The following is a 22,094-nucleotide window of genomic DNA, read 5'->3' as shown; positions in this document are numbered from 1 at the left end:
GGAAACTACTTTATGTTGGGAGAAGCCGCGCGCTCATTGGATAACGACTTGTCAATCTCAAGTTATTAGCCAATGAGCGCGCAGGTTCACAGTAAGACCCGCCCTTATCACGACGTCTTTTAAAACTAAAATGGCGACAGAAACTCGGTGAGTGGAGTTCAGGCTGACTTTATGAAAGTGCGACGTTTGAGCCACTTCCTGTTCTCAGTCCCGGCGTCCTGATCACCGAGGTTTCTGTTGCTCTGATGTCTGATATTGATTATATCGGTAAACAGGCTGTAGGCAGAAACATCAGGTCTGATCTGAAAATCCCTTCAGAAACAAACTTTAAGAGTTTTATGTCCGTGTGAGGCCGCACGCTGATTGGATAACCACCTGTCAGTCTCAGGGTATTAGCCAATGAGCGCGCAGATTCACAGTAAGATCTTATCACGTCATTCTTTTAAACTAAAACATCGACAGTGAAACTGTAACGTGTCCTGTGATCTATAAACACTCTGTGATGAATAATCTGAAGTCATTTTGAGCCTGACAGTAGTTTCCTGTCACAGAGCTGAAGCTGCAGGCAGTTTTTGGCACCTTTATATTTAATTTATTCCAAAATAAATCAATAAAGGTAGAAAAGAACTCTCAGTGACATTAAAAATCTATTTTTAAACACAGATGTGACCAAGTGCAACAAATATAAGATGAGATGTTTATAGATATTTGAAGTATTGATCATATGTAGAACACAGAGCAGGTCCTGTTTATGTTCCCCCCTCTGCTAACCCCACAGCTGCATGTGACACTATCCACTCTGCCATAGCTCGGCTACAGACTCAGCACCCGAGTGCCTTTATTGTGATCTCGGGTGACTTCAACCATGTATCACTGGACAATACACTACCAACATTCAAACAATATGTGGACTGTCCCACCAGGGGAGAGAAAACTTTAGACTTACTGTATGCTAACGTCAAGGATGCATACAGCTCCTCCTCCCTCCCCCCACTTGGTAGGTCAGATCATAACCTGATTCACCTCACCCCCCGCTATGTGCCAATTGTGAGGAGGGAACCTGTGACCACCAGGACTGTTAGGAGGTGGTCAGAGGAGGCAATAGCGGAACTACAGGGCTGTTTCGAGGTGACCGACTGGGAAACACTCTGTGAGCCTCACGCCGAGGACATCAATGGGCTTACTGAGTGTATCACAGACTACATAACTTTCTGCACCGACTCCATTGTTCCAGCTCAGACTGTTCATTGTTACCCAAATAACAAGCCGTGGGTGACTAAGGACATCAAAGCCCTCCTCAACAACAAGAAGAGGGCTTTCAGAGGGGGCAACAAAGAGGAGGTGAGGAAGGTCCAGGTGTTACTAAAGGACAAGATCAGAGAGGCTAAGGACAATTACAGGAGGAAGCTGGAGTGGAAACTCCAGCAGAACAGCATGAGAGAGGTGTGGAGGGGCATGAAGACCATCACTGGATTCAGGCCAACCAACAGCAGGGGAGCTGAGGGAGGTGAGAATAGAGCCGACGAGTTGAATCTGTTTTTCAATAGATTCGACACCACAGTGTCTGCTCCCACCCCCACAACCTCACCTGCAGTCAGCCTGGAATCCAGAGCCACACCACTGTGCCAGCCTCTCTCTTCACATGTTGCCTCCTGTGAGATTCCTGACACCCCTCCCCCACCCATCACCTTCACTCAATACCAGGTTGAGATGCAAATGAGGAGACTTCACTCAGGCAAGTCTGCTGGACCAGACGGAGTGAGTCCCCTTGTCCTCAAGGCCTGTGCCCCCCAGCTGTGTGGAGTCTTTCATAAACTGTTTATGCTGAGTCTGAGTCTGCAGAGGGTCCCGGTGATGTGGAAGACATCATGCCTCGTCCCTGTACCAAAGACGCCTCGTCCCAGTGGCCCCCAGGATTACAGGCCCGTGGCACTGACCTCCCACATCATGAAGACCCTGGAAAGGCTCATCCTGGACCAGCTGCGACCCATAGTAAGACCACATCTGGATCCCCTTCAGTTCGCTTATCAGCCTCGTCTCGGAACAGAGGACGCCATCATCTACCTGCTCAATCGTGTCTACACCCATCTGGACCAGCCGGCGAGCACTGTGAGGGTCATGTTTTTTGACTTTTCCAGTGCTTTCAACACCATCAGGCCGACCCTCCTGGGTGATAAGTTAGCAGCGATGCAGGTGGATGCTTCTCTGGTGTCCTGGATTGTTGATTACCTGACAGGAAGACCACAATATGTACGTCTCCCACAGTGTGTGTCTGACAAGGTGATTAGCAACACAGGGGCACCACAGGGGACTGTCCTCTCCCCCTTCCTCTTCACCCTCTACACCACAGACTTCAGCCACTGCACAGAGACCTGCCATCTTCAGAAGTTTTCTGATGACTCTGCGGTGGTTGGATGCATCAGCAGGGATGATGAGACAGAGTACCGGGCTGTGGTCGACTCCTTTGTCACGTGGTGTGAGCAGAATCATCTGCAGCTCAACGTGGCAAAGACCAAGGAACTGATCGTGGACTTCAGGAAGACCAGGAAACACTTGACCCCTGTTTCAATCCAGGGGGTCAGTGTTGACATTGTGGAGGACTATAAATACCTTGGAGTACACATTGACAATAAACTGGACTGGGCTAAAAACACCACAGCACTTTACAGGAAGGGCCAGAGTCGTCTCTATTTTTTGAGGCGACTGAGGTCCTTCAACATCTGCCAGAAAATGCTGAGGATTTTCTATGAGTCTGTGGTGGCCAGTGCGATCCTCTATGCTGTTGCATGCTGGGGGAGCAGGCTGAGGGTCGCAGATGCCAACAGACTTAATAAACTGATCCGTAAGGCCAGCAATGTTGTGGGGATGGAGCTGGACTCCCTCAAGGTGGTGTCGGAGAGGCGGATGCTGTCCAAGATAAAGACAATGTTGGATAACACCTCCCACCCACTCCATGACATGCTGGTCAGTCACAGGAGCTCGTTCAGTGAGAGACTGAGATTACCGAAAAGCACCACTGAACGACACAGGAAATCTTTCCTGCCTGTGGCCATCTCCCTGTACAACGCATCCACTTAACACACTGTTTGCTGCTACAACTACACATGTTTCTTTTCCAAATATTTATTTATAAGTGACTTATGTATGTATGTATGTATATATATGTATATATTGTACTATTCTTAGTTAGCGTATTGTCTGTCTTGTCTTAATGTTGGTTTAAAATGGAGCACTGTAACAAAAAATAATTTCCCCCAGGGATCAATAAAGTATTCTGATTCTGATTCTGATTCTGATTCCAATAACAGAGTCATGCTGCTCACAAACAGCAGTTTGGTTTCATGAGCTCACTTCCTGCAGTGATCCTCAGCTTCTCTCCAAAGGAGCCGTAACATGTGGGCTCCTCACCATGATGATGATCCCAAACACACTGAGTTCCTTCATCCACCTGATCATGTACTTATTAAATAATGTGATGGTTTTGGTGTTTTTTAAAGACTTTGAGCCTCTAAAATAACTGGTTTGGACTTTAGGGCCAAAGCTCCAACATTAGAAAGCCGTCAGTGTGATGCTTCCAGTACAACAGCACCTCTGAGTGTGTGTGTGTTTACCTCTCAGACTAACTCCACCCTGACATCAAGAAGATGGAGGAAGAGGACGGAGCAGCATCTGCAGCATCCAGCTGTGTGTCTGTGAGGAGTGACGGGGTTACACAAACACCTCCACCTTACAGTCATGGACCTGCAGCAACAATGTTCTTCAATCGTGGAGCTCAGCTGACCATGTAAGAGATCTGCTGACTCAGAGTTTAAAGGTTGTTTATATAAATGTGTTCTACCAGTGACATCATAAATGATTCCTTATGGTCGTGTTGATTTAAAAAAAGAACCAAATCTGAGAGCAGCTCCAACCCTTTAGTTTAAAATCAGCTGATTTAGTTTTTTTTCCTACAGTAACTTCAGTGTATTTAATCAGAATCAGATACTTTATTAATCCTTAATGAAAGTATGTGTTTGCAGTTACTCTAACACAGTAACAATAACTGACTGAACTAATGACATAATACAATATATATGACAGTGTTACAGAATATAAGAAATGGCTCTAATATATACAAACAGCTCAATCATAAATATCCAGAATATTACAAATGATCTCTCTTCATTTGTAGGTTTTAGTGGACTCCTAGTACTGTGTAGTGGTTTTCATGGGACAAAGGCATTGTATTCCAAGATCTGGGAGATTGTAGAAATGAGCAGCGATGCCCTTCTTACCATCTTTCCAGAAACATAAGTGATCTGGAAGCTGTTAGGCTTATTTACAGCAGCAGCACTTTCTGCACCTGCATAAACTCCAGAACACATTTACTAACAGTGTTTGTTGCTGTATGTGCTGCAGCTTTGTTTTTTTTTTGTTTTTTTTGAGAGTTAATATTTTGGCTGATAAGTTTGACTGGGAAACTCAAAGCTCAATAGCCTGTATCAACAGAAATTCACTGCAGTCTGTGTAATATTTGATGTGTCATAATTTATTCCAGTTTATCTTGCAAATTAGAGGTGGGAATCACCATACATCCCACGATACGATATTATTGCAATTTTTTTAAAATATTCTGCGATATTCAGATTCTGTACATGAAGGTAAACTTTATCAATATTCATTTTATCTAATATCAAAGTCAGTCTTTCTCTCATTTCAGCCAGTTTTATTGTTGACAAACTTGAACGGTTTGTATTACAGTCTAATCCAACTTAACTGAATGCAACCATCTGGTACAATTATAGCTATTCTGAACTATGCAATTTATGAAAACTATGCAGCCCCTTCAGCAACTGAAGAATTTGAAAGTAAATTAAAACAAAATATAATTTTACATTAAATAAAAAAAGTTTTAAACGTAATTAAAATAAAACGTGTTTTAAATTAAAATAAGTAAACTGTCATGTTTATTGCTGCCAACAAAAAGTTAAACACATTTGGACAGTGAAGGAATGTCAGGATTGTTGCTCATAAAAAGGATCAACATGCTCTGAAGTCATCGCACATAAACCTTTTTTGTAACAAAATATCGATTTCTGCTGTCCCTGTATCGATACATTATTAGCAAACAAAATATCACGATACTACACAGAATCGATTTTTTTCCCCCACCCCTATTGCAAATACATATTTGTGTTGCAATGTCATGCACAAACACAACTATTAGATCCTTAAGATCAAACCTGTGTCATTCTTTTGGTCCACTGCAGTGTAGTAAGCCATCAGATGCCCTTATTTGAAACTAAGAATATTACATGAAATTGGTTGTTTGGCCAAAAATGGGTAAATGATGTAATTTGGTGTAAAAAAGAAAAAAGAAAACAACCATAATTTTTATGTGTTGTTTAGAATGAAAGCAATTTTACCTAAATTGCATGATTTAGCACTGTCAATAACAAGGAATTTAAAAATGTCATAATGGGTTTCAAATGGCCAAAAGCTGAAAATAAATCGTTTCATTTTCATGGACTTTCCACAAGCCAAAGTTTCATTTAGCACAGAGGGAGGAGCACATGAATGTTCTACTGAAGATTCAGAAAATGGTTTAGATGCTGGAGACAAGACATCGAGAGGGAGGCGGGGCTCTTTGGAGAGCGGGGAGCAGTCCTGAATGCTGACATGACGCTGTATGACTGTCATGTTACAGACAGAGCAGTGAAAGTGCACCGGCATATCATTTTGTCTGGAAGAGAGAAAAAAAACAACAACATGTAATTTAAATGTAGTTGTATAGAATGCAATCAGTTTATCTAACAATCAGATTGTACATATTAACAAAAATATCAAAGCCATGCTCAATAATGAAAGCAAAATGGTGTGGACCACAAGAGCGGTCAGGAAATATGGTGAACAGGAAAAAATATTTAATGAAAACACTTTTTTCTCTTGTTGATGAATGAACTGAACTGTACAATGTGAAAATCAACTTTTAGGTCAACAAAGAGACTGCAGAGGTGCTGAAAAGAGGTGCATATTTATAACTTTAACTATGAGGTATATTTAATACTAGAGATGGCACGATACCACTTTTTTATGTCCGATACCGATACCGATATCATAAATTTGGATATCTGCCGATACCGATATGAATCCGATATAGTGTTTTTTAATCAACAAAACTGTTTTTTAAAATATCTTGCTGCATTTTGCAAGTCTGCAAGTTCATACTCAAGTTTAAAACAACAACTACACTAAAGCTATTCTGTTATACCTGTATACAAAAAAAATATTTCATAGTTCAGCAATACTGATCAATCTAATAAACTTAGACCTACACCATCCTCCCTATTCTGGTATTTTAAAGAGTACTTAGCGTAAATATTAAGCAACCTAACTAATAGGGTTCCAACTCCCAGCAACAACAAAAATAAATAAATAAAAAATAAGGAACCACCCCTCACGCGCCACCTCATGATGCTTAATCGACGTAATCAACCTTAATTTGATGCAGTGTGAAAAAAAATGCACAGAAATCAATTATTTTTCAAGAAATATTAAATAGATTCAACATCTTTCTTCAACAAAATTGCAGACTGCACAGATGGTACCTTCCCAAAGTAAAAAGTACTATAGCTTACTAGGGTATATATATTAGACTTAATAGTTACTATATACAGTAATTGACTTCTATTCATTTTACATCAAATTAAAACTTTGGGTGTCAGATAATTATTTATTAAAAGCTCGACATTTTAAATGAGAATAAGAAAGAAAAGTATGTCTTTGTGCCCCCTTTTCCCTGTTCATGCCTTATCGGCCCCCCTGGCTAAACTTTGCTAGATCCGCCCCTGCACAGTTACCAGCGTCAGCTACGTAGAAAAAGATCCTGGTGTAGAAAGAAATATTAAATAAATTCTAACAACAGCTGATCAAGCTTAAACGTGCTGCTGTTGTTCAGCCGCTGGTTTCCTCTTTCTGGTGCAAAGTGGGCCAAAAACAAACAAGAGAGACGGACTCGCGACAGAAAAGCCGATCAGCTGATCATTTAAGCAGTTTCATGATTGAAGTAGCAGCCGGAGAGCGAGAGGCAGTCGCTTGTTAAGCTTAACGTGGGAATGCTTTACAAACATTCAGAGATGGACTTACACACTTGCTTTACTTCTCTCGGGGATAACTTTGTCGGAGATGAAATGCCAGGTTGCTAGCGAAGCTCCAAATGCTATCCAGACCACCGACAGGTCCGGCATGCCACAGCTGCTCTATCACGTGATGCATACTGCTCCGACTGCTAACGTTCTGAGGTGAGTTACGGCGTGTTGCAAGTTTTGTGAGGTGCTTTCGTGATATTTAATGGATCGGATTACATTTTTTATTTTTCTCCGATATCCGATCCAGTAATTTAGGTCAGTATCGGACCGATACCGATACGTAATATCGGATCGGTCCATCTCTATTTAATACCAACATACCTTTGAAGGCAAAGCATTTTTAATGTGTCCATTTATATGCTCCTCGATCTTTGCCCTGACAGTAGGGCTGAAAGTGGGGCACAGAGGGCAGTGAAACAGCCAACACGTGGTGCTTTCCTGCAATTCTGGCTTGGAGGCAGAACTCCAAATTGATATTTGCATCTAAAACAGAGAGAAACAGATAAACACCATATACACATTTAAGTTCAGGTTTTAGCAGAAATAACATGTTACAGTTAGCATGTAAGAGATTTGGGAGAAAATTCTTTACAAAAACATAATTTACAAGACACTTTTATTTGTGACATACGTATATATTGACATAGACAATTTAATTAAGGCTAACTAACATCTGGGCAAAAAAAGGAGAACAGAATGGAATAGAGAATATTAGTATTTATAAATATATAAACCTCTTTGTGACAAACTTTACAGTGTTGATGCAGGTGGAATGAGAGACGTGAACAAAGTGCAATATGCAGTAAATGGAACAATGTGCATTGATGTTACAGATAGTGAAAAGCAGTTCAATAACAAGCAAAGATCAAATATGTTTGAAACTGACCACTAAATGCTAACCAGAGGTGTTAAAAGTACACATTCCTTACTAAAGTTTAGATACCGTTGTTGTAACGCTAACAAAGTGCCAACATAATCAGTTTAAGCAAAGTAGTTACTGTGGAGGTCCCAATATGGCGCTGCCCAGTGGCTGCAGCCAGACCCTTCTCACCTACCCGGCCGTCGGTGGACACGGCCCACGTAGACAGTGTTGCTAAAATGATTAAGCTTGCAATATATTAGTACTGCAAGATATCTGTCGCCAAAGTGCTCGATCATAGGGGTCATATGATTGTTAGATTTTCTCTGCATGTATTATTGTAGGGTCTACCTTTCAATATAAAGCGCCTTGAGTCAACTGTTGTTGTGAATTAGCGCTGTATAAATAAAATTGAATTTAATCAACCTTGAATCACAGGTCAGAGGTCAAATGTGACACAAGATTTTAAAATCTCAAATGGTCCTGTCTGTACTAACTGTCAGTTATCATGTTTACAGACAGAATGACACAAAATCATATCCTCCTTGTTTTCCTGTGAACATCTCTGCAGCTGTTTGTAATCTAATCTGAGATTACTGTCACTGACAGAAACTATGACATCATTTAGTTTGTGTGTTTACAGCTGCTTAAAAGATTTTAACCAGAGAATCTATCTCTGATTGATGTGTGTGTTTGCAGAGGTCAGAGGTCACAGTCTCCAGTATCCAGCTGTGTGTCTGTGAGGAGTGACTGGTCCAAAGAAAATCCTCTAAACTTCAGTAATGAACCTGCACCAACAATGTTCTTCAGTCATGGACGCCAGCTGACCATGTAAGAGATCTGCTAACTGTAATTCTACCACTGACATCATAGTTTATTCCTAACAGTGGTCTGTGTATGATGATGCTCGTTCTGGGTGTATTTTCCTGCTGATGCAAATGCATCTACTTTACCCTTCATCTGTCATTTTGGTCCAAAACATGCGGCACCCGCAATCACGCCTCGCCGCCTTAACGTCTGTGCTGTTGTGTTGGTGTGTGTCGGGCTGTGAGCTGCAAAGCTACAGCCGGCTGTGTGCGTACAGCAACCGTGTGTGAAAAGTGGTCAATAAAGAGATCCTGAAAAGCGTGTTCATGCAAACATCGTCGGGTCTGCCGTGATATGTTTACAACGGGACTTCTGCTCCTGAACCTCTGCGCACAGCGTCTGCAGGTCGGGGCTGTACGAAGTCACTTTCATCTTTACAGGACTGTAAGCTGTCGTCTGTGAGGCGTGAGCGTGTTTGTTTTTAACATAGTTCACGGTGGAGAACAGCTGCTGACATAATGTGGATCTGAAGATCCATAATTGGCCTACCTGGGGCTGAAAGTCTCGATAAATGCACGGCGTTTCGGCGGGTACACCGGCTTCCACGAGTGTGACGCTTATTTTGAGCGATGAAAAAATAATAAAATATAATTTTAATTTTATATTTCAAAATCACAATAATCTTCCAATTTAGAACTACAAGTTAAAAAAGAACATAAATAAAATACACTTCAGCTAAATACTTCTAATTTATTTTCCCAAACCACACGGAGCCGCAAAATAAAGACTAAAGAGCCGCAGGTTGCTGACCCCTGCCTTAGGCAGTATCATCAGAAGACATTTTCACTGCTATGCTGATGACACACAGCTCTATGTGTCCACATATGAAAAGAAATGGGTTTTTTTTCTGTTTGCAGAGGTCAGAGGTCACAGTCTCCAGTATCCAGCTGTGTGTCTGTGAGGAGTGACTGGTCCAAAGAAAATCCTGTAAACTTCAGTAATGAACCTGCAGCAACAATGTTCTTCAGTCATGGACCCCAGCTGACCATGTAAGAGATCTGCTAACTCATTTATAGGTGTTTGAAGTTGTTGACCACTTTATTATTACAGTTAGTGGGGATAGGTTAATTATTCAATCTAAATTGTGAGTATGAATGGTTGTCTGTCTCTGTGTGTTAGCCCTGCGACAGACTGGCCAGCTGTCCAGGGTCGACAATGCCTCTCGCCCTATGACCCCGTGATCCTGAAAAGGACAAGTGGAAGCAAATGGATGGATGATCTAAAACTTAAACTAGACAAAGATGACCCAGTGAGAGAAGGATATCGGACTTGGTTATTAGTTTTCCTAGAAATTATCTAATATAAAATCTGCTTTTAATATTTAAAAAGGTAATTTGTTTTTCAGTTGATTTTATTTTAATAAGAACAAATTTGTGTCTATACATGAATCAAACAGAATTGTGAGGCTGTGACAGAAACAGGTGTTAACAGGTCTGATAACCTGTCAGGTTGTTTCCCCTCTGCAGTTTCCACAGATGGATTATTGATAAGAGGAGAAAATATAAGATGATTAAAGCCAGAGTTAAAATTGACCCTGTGCACGAGAAAATGCTATCTTCCTGGTTTGAGATCGGATGTAGGGTTGTACATTTCCGGTAGCTTTACATTGCGGTCGATTGCTACTGTGAAAATATACTCCAAAATCATGTCCAAACATCGAAAAAAGGAAAGATCGTGTTAAGTTACAAAGAGCAGAAGGTGGGAACACTCACCACTGTTGTGTCATTAAAAAATCTAATGATCAATTTTGACGTTTAAAGAGTTTAGATCGATCTGTTGTTTACATCACTCAACACAAGCAGAACTGCATCACTGCAGAAGACACATCGTCCACTTTCAGAAGCACATCTCTGTATAGTGACAGTTCTTATGATTTAAACAGGCAAATGTTCAGCATTCAAACTACAAGTGAAGAATAGTCAAACCACATGTTTCCCCCATTATGTCGAGATCAGCTGGTCAAGTACACACCTACACAGCATGTTAACAAACCGTGAAAAAAGCCACACAAAAGATGAATGATTGCTGGTAAGGGTTTCAATACATTAGTATTTACGAAGGGTATGTTGTGACTAGAGCAGGGCGATATGGCCAAAAATATTCATCACGATATATATTTGAAAATTTGCGATAACGATATAACTGACGATATAATTGATGCGAGACAAAATACAACTCCACAACATTACTAGCGCAAAAAGACAACCTTCCATTTATTTTCACTTAAACAAGAAGCTGGTTTTTATGTACATTAAAGCTTTATAAAAATGTAACAGTGCAAATGCAAATTCCTTGCTGAAAGTTTAACCAAAAGGCATTTCCAGTAGAAATGGGCTGACATATCCTGAGCATAACCATGTATAATATCCACTGAAGTTAAAAAGAGGTGCTTTGCAACATTAAACTGCAGTGTGCAGTACGTATTTTTCGGACCATAAGGTGCACGGGATTATAAGGCACATTAAGCGAAACAAAGCAGTCAGATAAATCAAACTTTATTAAACTCATTCTTCTTGCTTCCTCCACTTCTGTACCATTGATTCATTAATGTTGAATTCTCTGGCAGCTGCTCTATTCCCATGTTGTTGCAGTATATGAATGACTAACCTCGTATTGTGGATGGATGATCTCAGTTGTTCTCCTGACTGAAGATTGGTCCTTTTACAGCATCCTGCCATGCGATTGCATTTGTCTCTAACTATCAGGAACCTTAACGTTAACTTTTATAAGTGGAAAAGTGTTAGTGTTCGGTCTCCAGCTTCACTGTTTATGTTATGCTAACATAGCTGTGTCGCTAGCGATCACGTAGCACATCATTATATACCAGCTAGCCCAACTTCAGTAACCCTACAAACGTCACTGCTGTTTAGTTCCCTGTCTTCATTTATGTTGGAAGTGATAGCAGAGCTGTACGTTTGAATTTTTTCAGAAATCTCTCAGTCAGAACATGCTATATCATGCTTAGGTAACTAGCGAAACTAGCGAGCTAACTTCCGCTAGCTTCCTGCTAACTTCTAACTCTGTTAAATGTAATAAATTTTGTTTTCATGGATGCCTGGAAGTTAAACTTTATAGTTACACCTGGTAAAGCAGCAATGCTGATCGTTTTATTAAAGATGAAAGAATTTAGACAGTTTTTAACTCTCAGTGATGCTGCAGTGTTCGTTTGTCCTGAAGCATACAGATTACTCCCAGATTTAAGAGCATCTTAGTCCGACAAATATGACAATAATGACGGCCGCTTGCATGTTCTGCAAAGAAATGTGCTTTGTTGTGTATCTGACGGACAAACACCAAACCAGTTCCACATCACTGAAGTTGCACCATTTTTACAAACCAATTCTGGTTCATCTGTTTCACTCAACAATCGGCCATGTGCGTATGAAAACAAAGGCACCGCGCATGCGCGTTTTACTCATATTCTATCGCGATATTTCATTTTCCTATTGTTGCCTAACATTATACCGGTATTACCGTGAACGGTATAATATGGCCCAGCCCTAGTTGTGACTTACCTTCAAAATTACAGCGGTCCCTCGGTAATAACGCGGTTCACCTTTCACCTCGTTGTTTCGCAGATTTTTTTAGTGCAAGTTTGCATGCTTATTTTTTTACGTCACATTGTGTCCTGCGTCCTGATCGCTGCAGACGATCTCCTCCGTGACGTCTCTCCTGTACAGTACAGAATCGCTGCATCGATCGCTGGCAGTGTGACTCTGAAGTGCAGTACTGTATGTCCACGAAACGTTTTGCACCGTCAAAAAATAAAATTGGCTACTTGATTTCACCTATTGCTGGTTATTTTTAGAACATAATACCCGCGATAAACGAGGGACCGCTTTTTACAGATACTGAGAAATATAACATTTGAATCCCTTTTCTCTTTTGCTCTGAGGCGCAGGAGAAAAATATCGACAAATCGATGAACATCATATAAATGCCCAAGACATCTATAGAAATGTAAATCGCCATTTGATTCATTCATTTGATTAACTTGTTTTGGACCGTAAACAAGGCGCGAATAGGACACCGGAAACAAAGCTCCCCACAGGAGTTTCCGCACCGGAAGTAGCATATGCTAACGTGCACATAGTCTATTCAGTGCTGTGAAAGTCAGTTAGTTCAGCTGGTTGGAGGAGCTGTGTGAAGGTGTTTGTCAGCAGGAGGAGACGGTGACATCACTGTTTATTAGGGCTGCCACAAACGATTATTTTGATAGTCGACTAGTCACCGATTATTTTTGCGATTAGTCGACTAATCAGATCATCATCCATTGGAAGTAAAACGTACAGCTTATTGCACCAGCAGCATTTGGTCTTATATAACTATCATTAGCTTACAGCCAGTGTTGGTCAAGTTACTTGAAAAAAGTAATCAGTAACTAATTACCGATTACTTTCCCAAAAAGGTAATCCCATTACTTTACTGATTACTTATTTTCAAAAGTAATTAATTACTTAGTTACTTTTTAAAAACACGATTTACAACCTGAAGAGGTGATAAAGCGATAGATCTTTCAGCCCAATTCTACTTTTTCTGCATAATCCATCATACAAAATGTAATCAAATGGAAAAGTCTCTTTTTAAAACTTGTTTTATTAGTTTTAATCTTTTAACTTTATGCATCAAGCAAAAATTTTATTATATGCAACATTCTCTGACTGGAAGACATTTGTTTAACATTTAAACTTATTTTCTGCACAGTTCAGCACATAACATATATTTATATTTTATGTGCTGTAAACACAAAAATATATATATTTTTGTGTTTACACTCAGTCTTTCAAATAGATGCAAGTAAAACACAGCAGAAAATAAATAACATCAAAGACTCAGCGGTCCTGTTGCTCTATTTTCACCTGTAAAGCAGGAGTGGCGTAGGCGGAGGTTTACCCTGGTGCAGGTGTGCCGCAGTGGTCAGTTGAAGAATCCGCGAGTTTCTCTGTGAGTTTCCCATCATGTCGTAGTGCACTCGGTGCTTGCTTGGAAGTTTAGGGGTTTTTCCGCTGTAAAAAGAAGTTTTCTTCCCACGCACGATGGACGCTAATGTTTTTGTCACTTTTTATGGAATCAAACTCAAAGTAAGGTCAGTACTTCCACGCTTTAAACGCTGCACGCTCATACTCTCTCCCACAATCGATATGTGATCCATTGTTGATCTGCACACAGCTGTTGTCGGTAACGGCGCAGTCGCTTACGTCACTGTCATGAGACATTCTGGCAAAAAAGTCACGGTTTTAGTAACGCAGTAACGCAGCGTTCCTACGGGAAAGTAACGGTAATCTAATTACTGATTTTGCAATAGTAATCCCTTACTTTACTTGTTACCTGAAAAAAGTAATCAGATTACGCGTTACTGCCCATCTCTGCTTACAGCTTTAAGTGTTTAAGGTATGTGCTAACTAAAAATAAAGACAAGATGATAGTTTATTAAATTTTAATGAAATTTGCAGATTGTTTCGGTGAAGTTTAATAAACTCCTTGCTATCTAAAATATAACAGGACACTGGAGTAAATTCTCCAGCATCTCACACTTCTGACAATCAGCTGTCTGCTTGACGTTTATTCAGCTGTGTAAAAACTATAACTTTAATCTCAACCAAACCGATTTACTCAGGAACAAATAAAATACGAAAAAAAGCCAAACAATAACATTTTTAAGTTATCTAAGTGACTTATATATATTTAACCTGAGTAGCGAAAGACGGCGGTGGGTTTGAAAACGATTTGCCGGGAGTCCGGTGTTCTCACGGCTCTAGTGAGCCTTGCCCCCGGCTAGCTATCGAGCTAGTGGGTAACAGATGTCTCCGAAAACGTCGGAGCGCTTTTGAAAATATGTGGTGTCTTGATAAACTGAGCAGATATTTGAGGTTTACACAGCTACATTCTCGCCTGAAAACATGTTAAACCTTTATTTTGTGACCCAGAAAGAATAATAAGAGTAATATTAAAACTAACTAGCTGCCGCCATTGTTGGAAACTGAGCTGGGCTGCGCTATGAATTCTGGGACACAGCTTCTTCTTCTTCGGGGTTTAACGGCAGCTGGCATCCTTGCACATGCAGTGCTGCCATCTTCTGTTTCAGTCCGTTATTACACTCTTAAATCCTACTACTTATTCCTGCGTCTTTTGTGATCTTACAAAGCTTCAAACGACGCGTGATTAAATAAGTTGTCGACGATTTTAATAGTCGACATAATCGTGACTAGTCGACTAATCGTAGCAGCCCTACTGTTTATAAGACTGTTGGAAACGAGTCTGTGAAAGAAATCTGTAGCATCAGTCTGTGAGAATCATTTTACTGTCTCTGACAATCCAGAACAGATACGACAACATAAGCTTTGAATTTAGTGATGAGGAACAAAACAGCTCTGTGTGTAACATGGAGATGTTACACTGTGTGTAACATGGTGACTGTCACGACGCAGAAGCATACTCAGAAGCAGACTCAGGCGCAGACCACAAACTCCTTCAAACAAGAGTGAATGTATTTACAGTGATCTCCACAGTGAAATATATATACAAAGGTGTTTGGGGGAAAAAGGGGCCGGGGTTCCAGGGTCCGCGAGTGAAAGGGGCAGGAGTCCAGGAAGGGAGGATTTCCACAGCTCCTCTTCTCTCCACCACCACTCTTGCTCACGCTCAGTCACAGTGCACAGGGAACGGGTCCAGGGGGGAATCTACACACATACAGATAAACAGTTAGTCTCCAGGTTCAGGCGTACTAAACTTTGCAGATTGCAGGACGACTGACGCTGATGGCTCAACGATCCAGCGACGAGTTGAGTAGCCCTCTAATTCATAATAAGCGGCAGGTGTACTGATCATCCCCAGGTGCGTGGGCCAGGGGTGGGAGCCCACACTGAGCTCCGCCCCCGGCAGGAGAAAGAGAGGGCGGGAGAGAGAAAGAGAGAGCAGAGGCAAGAGAGGGAGAATAAACAAAACAAGGTGTCTGACTGACGTCAGCTGGCGAGGTGCGGGGACCATGACAGTGACATTACACCGTCTGTGACATGGAGAAAGTATCAGGATAATAATCTGAACTGAGTCATCAGAAATAGAAAGATGGTCTCAACAGGCCACTGAGCTGATCTCCAAAGAAATGCAAAAGATTGAAGAGTCCGAGGCTGTTTATTTGTCACAGGCATCGTCATACACGTACAACACAGTGAAATGTGCTGAGCTGCTCCTGTGACTGGACAAAACATTATAAACAATCATTAAATGAAATAATGAAACAAAGTTACTGCTGGAGGCTGAACTCAATTTGGTGGCAATGTTCAAAAATATCACTCAGATCATTTCAAAGCTTTTAGTTCTTCTTCTTCACTTCTGTAAAATAATAGAAAGAAAATCAGAACCAAGAAGTTCACTTCCTGATGACTGAACTCTTTCAAAATAAAGCTGAAAGCTCTGAATGTGACACCGCTGCTCCACCACAGTTTTTAGAGGAGGTCAAAGGTCAGTTGAAAGTGATGGATCCCAAACTTCCAGTACATCCAGTGAAGGACATAATCAGCTCTGTGATGAAGGCTTTTACTGTGGAGTTTGTAGGCTGATCACTCTGTGTTTAATAAGACAGGCAGGAACAGCAAAGGAAACTTGGATTCTGAACTCAAACACAAGTTTCTCCACTTTGACTTTTCTCTGTGACCATCAGAGCTTCTGCACAGTGTCATCAAATCTGGATGTTTGTCACTGACAGTCAATGATTTTAGTGATAAAGAAATGTGTTCACAGAGGGAGGAAGAGGAAGAGGAGTGGTGTCTGTGAGGAGGAGCAGCTGTCCTGCTGTGCTTTGTGTCAGGACGTCCTGAAGGATCCAGTCTCTACCAGCTGTGGACACTGGTTCTGCAGACAGTGCATCTCCTCATACTGGGACCAGTCTGCTTCATCAGGAGACTGGTCCTGTCCCCAGTGTGGAGAAAGATCCAGAAGCAGAGCTGGACTGCAGACAGCCAGTCAGAGCAGCTGTGTACAAAGTAAGACTGAACATCTGTCTGCTGATGGACTCATTTCTGAAAACTGGACTTCTTGTTGTTGTTCAGACATTGAAGAGTTTTCTTTCTGTTTTTCTTTCTTTCAGCAGATGTTGGTCTGCAGGAGGTTTTAGATGAACATAAGATCAGTCTGAGGAGGAGATGTGAACGTGTGACTGAAGGAAGTGATGAAACAGGAAGTAGAACCCTCCTCAACAGGATCTACACTGAGCTCTACATCACAGAGGGACAGAGTGAAGAGGTTCATAGCCAACATGAGGTGAGGCAGCTGGAGACAGCTTCCAAGATGGACGCCCTCCATGACACTCCAATCAGGTGCCAGGACATCTTTAAAGCCTTACCTGACCAACAGAGACCCATCAGAGTGGTTCTGACCAACGGCGTGGCTGGTGTTGGAAAAACCTTCTCAGTGCAGAAGTTCACTCTGGACTGGGCAGAGGGCTTGGAGAACCAACATGTCAGTGTGGTGGTTCTGCTTTCATTCAGGGAGCTGAACCTGATCAGAGAGGAGCAGTACAGTCTTCTGGAGCTGCTCCATGTTTTCCATCCAACACTACAGAAGGTCACAGCAGAGAAGCTGGCTGTCTCTCAGCTTTTGTTCATCTTTGACGGCCTGGATGAAAGCAGACTTTCATTGGATTTCACCAACAGGAAGCTGCTGTCTGATGTCACACAGAAGTCATCAGTCAGCCAGCTGCTGACAAACCTCATCCAGGGGAATCTGCTTCCCTCGGCTCTCGTCTGGATAACTTCCCGACCCGCAGCAGCCAATCAGATCCCTCCTACATGTGTTGACAGGCTAACAGAAGTACGAGGCTTCACTGACGCCCAGAAGGAGGAGTACTTCAGGAGGAGATTCAGTGATGAAGAGCTGTCCAGCAGAATCATCTCCCACATGAAGACATCCAGGAGCCTCCACATCATGTGTAGAATCCCAGTCTTCTGCTGGATCACTGCTACAGTTCTGGAGCACATGTTGACTACAGAGCAGAGAGGAGAGCTGCCCAAGACCCTGACTGACATGTACTCACACTTCCTGCTGGTTCAGACAAAGAGGAAGAAGAACAAGTACCACGAGGGACATGAGACGAGTCCACAGGAGCTGACGGAGGCTGACAGGGAAGTTCTTCTGAAGCTGGGGAGGCTGGCGTTTGAACATCTGGAGAAAGGAAACATCATGTTCTACCAAGAAGACCTGGAGCAGTGTGGTCTGGATGTGACAGAGGCCTCGGTGTACTCAGGAGTTTGTACAGAGATCTTCAAAAGAGAGTGTGTGATCTTCCAGAAACCAGTCTACTGCTTTGTTCATCTGAGCATCCAGGAGTTTCTGGCTGCAGTCTACATGTTCCACTGTTTCACCAACAGGAAGTCAGAGGTGCTGAAGGACTTCCTGGGAATAAAATACAACGAGTCATCTCTGGATGATTTCCTTAAACGAGCCATGGAGAAATCCCTCCAGAGTAAAAATGGCCACCTGGACTTGTTTGTCCGCTTCCTTCATGGCCTCTGTCTGGAGTCCAACCAGAGACTCTTAGGAGGTCTGCTGGGTCAGACAGAGAACAGTCCAGAAACCATCCAGAGAGTCATCAAGAACCTGAAGAATAACAAGAAGTTTAATTCCTGTCCTGACAGAAACATCAACATCTTCCACTGTCTGATGGAGATGAACGACCTCTCAGTACATCAGGAGATCCAAGAGTTCCTGAAGTCAAAGAAAAGGTCAAAGGACCTCTCTATGATCCACTGCTCAGCTCTGGCCTTCATGCTGCAGATGTCAGAGGAGGTTCTGGATGAGTTTGACCTGCAGAAGTACAAAGCATCAAAGGAGGGACGACTGAGACTGATTCCAGCTGTGAGGAACTGCAGAAAGGCTCGGTGAGTCCAGATGTGATCACTAACATCATTGATCAGTGTCGGTTAATAGTTTAATCTTTAAATTAAAAACACAGTCCTTGGTTATAAAGTGCTTTACAAACACCAACATTACGGCTAACAGCTGGATTCTCCTGTTTCAGTGCAGCTAGCCAAACAACAAAGAGCCACTTGCTGCTAAAGACAGAGTGAAAGTGGACGGTATATCCTCCATTCTTCATGTAAAACACATGCAATGAATTGTAATGCACCATCTGTGTTTACCTTCATGCAGTTTTCTCTTTATGGTGGACTTGGATATTTAAATGTTTCCCTCCTGGAGAGTCTTGTTCACTTGATTAGTTTTTGTGAAGGGGATTCTCCTCACCCCGTCTCCAAGGGAGACACCAGCTACCCTTCAGAGAAAATTTATTTGCCCCACTTGTAACCACGATCTGGTTCTTCCCGTCACTGCCCACAGCTCGTGACCATAGGTGAGGGCAGGGACGTAGATCGACCGGTAAATTTAGAGCTTCGCTGTCAGGCTCAGCTCTCTCTCTCTTCACCACGACAGACCGGTACAGCGTCCACCTCACTGTTACCGCAGCAACAGTCTGTCTGTTGATTCCTGCTCCCCTCCCCCTTCTTTACACGACCCTGAGACTCCTCCACCTGGGGCAGGAACGTCTCTGACCCAGAGTGGGCACTCCACCCTTTCCCAGCTGAGGACCATGGCCTCAGATGCTGATCCTCATTCACAGCGCTTCACACTCTGCTGAGAACAGCTCCACTGTGAGCTGGAGGCCATCACCTGATGAAGCCAACAGAACCACATCCTCTGTGAAAACAGAGACGAGACTCTGGCTGTATCCCAATTCAGGGTCTGCAGCCTTAAAGGACGCATTTTAAGGCCGATTACATCACAGCGACGGGACGAAGGTCGCTGCTCGAAATGCGGCCCTCAAATGCGTCCTTAATTTCGCTGAATTTTAAGGACGTGGCGGTGTAGACTTCATATAGTATACTACTATACTATACACTATTATTAGTATAGTCTACTATTATACTATACACTATTATTAGTATAGTATACTATACTATACACTATTATTAGTATAGTCTACTATTATACTATACACTATTATTAGTATAGTCTACTATTATACTATACACTATTATTAGTATAGTCTACTATTATACTATACACTATTATTAGTATAGTATACTATACTATACACTATTATTAGTATAGTATACTATACTATACACTATTATTAGTATAGTCTACTATTATACTATACACTATTATTAGTATAGTATACTATACACTATTATTAGTATAGTATACTATACTATACACTATTATTAGTATAGTATACTATTATACTATACACTATTATTAGTGTAGTATACTACTATACTATACACTATTATTAGTGTAGTCTACTATTATACTGTACATATCTGTTTTTAACAGGGAATCTTGATCCTGTTACATTTGACTTCTGTTGAGCTTCTTGAATTGTCACCTTCAGTTCCTTTCCTTTACTCTTCCAGTGTCTTTGGTTTAAATGTATTTACCCTGACAACTGCATATGAAACAGTTCACCTCTTGTCACTCACTATTATCTGTTTGCCATAAAAGTGTTGGTGATGTGTTGGGAGAATCATTATTTTCAGTCTCTTCTTATAAACATAGTGAGGCAAAGATGTGGGTCGTGGTCCCTGATAATCAGATGTGTCTGTGTTCTGTTACATGTGACGTTAGAGAGGTTCCCTTTCAGTCGATTCACTCGGTACAACACATAAGTATGGGATATCACGCCCTCGCGTGTCCTGGCTGAAGAAACCTTTATTCACGCCTTTACGGCAGATGACGTGTGATGACACGCGCAAGGCCCCGCCCGCACATATAGCCGCTGCCATCACCGTCATCCCTCAGTTCTTACGCTCTTCACCTCGCTGAGAACACCTCTGCTGAGTTGGGCTAGCTAGCTACTGCTAGTTAGCTCCGTTGTCTGCCAACTTGAACCTAGCTTAACTGCCCCTGTTGGTGTTAGCCTCCACCGCCCAGCTGGTGCGTAGGCTGCCCGCGGAGCGCTATTTTCAAGTTTTTCTTGTGCAGCGTTTCGCTTTGCGTTTTGGGAATGGACTCCAAACCGAAGCGAGCAAAGCAGAAATCTTCTGTTCGCCCCTGTCCTCAGGGATGTGGTTTCTCTTTGCACGACAGCGACCAGCACGATGCCTGCCCTGTCTGCCTGGGGATCGTCCACGCTAGGAGAGCGTTGACGGAGCCCGAAGCTTGTGCGTTTTGTCGCCAGCTCCGACGCTCGACCCTGGAAAGACGGGTGACGTTTGTGGAAAGAGTGCTGGGACGCTCGGCTGTCGCACGGCATGACCCTCTTCTTTCCGAGTCTGGAGCCCCGGCTTCGTCCGAGTCCGAAGACGAAAATTTTCAGGTCGATGTCCCCGCGATTAGCTGGGCTGACCACATGGAATACGTTGACGGGTTAGCCGATGACGGACCGGAACCATGCAGGAGCGCTGACGGGCTTCAGCCTGGGTTGAAGCCCGCCAGCGCTCCCCAGGAAGACGATGACGTGCTGGACATCGGCCTGGACATCCATGGTTTGTCGGAGGATGAGCAGGAGAGCTCATTGTCGACCCAATATGCCGCCGCTGCTGCGCCGGTCGGCCACGATGACACCTCTCTTTTCTCCCTGTTTCGCCGTGCCGCTGAGAAGCTGCAGGTGGACTGGCCCTCTCCTCCACCAGCTCGGAAGCCGTCGCGGTTTGCGGGTTTTTTCCTTCCACCGGAGCCCGCAACGGCCAAAAACTGCCTCCCCATGTTCCCAGACTTTCTCTGCGAGCTAACAGCGTCATGGGACAAACCTCTGTCTACCCGCGTCACTGTGCCCGGCTATGGACAGTACATGGAATTGGACGGCGCCGAGGGAGCTGGTTTAGCTAACCCACCCCCTATGGAGCCGTCTCTGGCTGCTTATCTGGCCCCGTCCCATAACCATGGTGTCGGTGGCCCCGCAACTCTGCCGTCCAAGCACTGCAGATTCTCGGCCTCGCAGCTGGAGAAGATTTATCGGGCTCAGGCCGGCACCGCTCGAGCCATGAGCTCCGTCACCATGCTCCAGACGTACCAAGCAATGTGCCTGGCGGAGCTTGGATCGCTGGTTCCGGAGGACAGCCCGCTGTCACCTCTTCTTAACGAGGTTAGAGTCACCACGGATTACATCCTCCGTGCGTCTCGCTGTGCAGCGCTCTCCCTGGGCAGAGGGATGGCTTCGACAGTGGTGGCGCAGAGGCACCTGTGGCTGACCCTCTCCGACGTCCCTGATAGAGACAGAGCTGTGTATCTGGACGCACCAGTGTCTG

The 22,094-nt window shown here is 43.0% G+C and overlaps 1 protein-coding gene across 1 annotated transcript in view; it reads left to right on the top strand.

Moving 5' to 3' along the window:
* Positions 1 to 22,094, top strand: part of LOC112432436 (protein NLRC3) — a 3,307,575-nt gene that overhangs the window by 1,004,739 nt on the left and 2,280,742 nt on the right. The window lies entirely within an intron of this gene.

The sequence above is a fragment of the Maylandia zebra genome, unplaced genomic scaffold, assembly GCF_041146795.1.
Source record: "Maylandia zebra isolate NMK-2024a unplaced genomic scaffold, Mzebra_GT3a scaffold03, whole genome shotgun sequence".
Taxonomy (NCBI): domain Eukaryota; kingdom Metazoa; phylum Chordata; class Actinopteri; order Cichliformes; family Cichlidae; genus Maylandia; species Maylandia zebra.
Note: the sequence above shows the minus strand (reverse complement) of the source record. Positions and strands in the feature narration are given on the sequence as shown.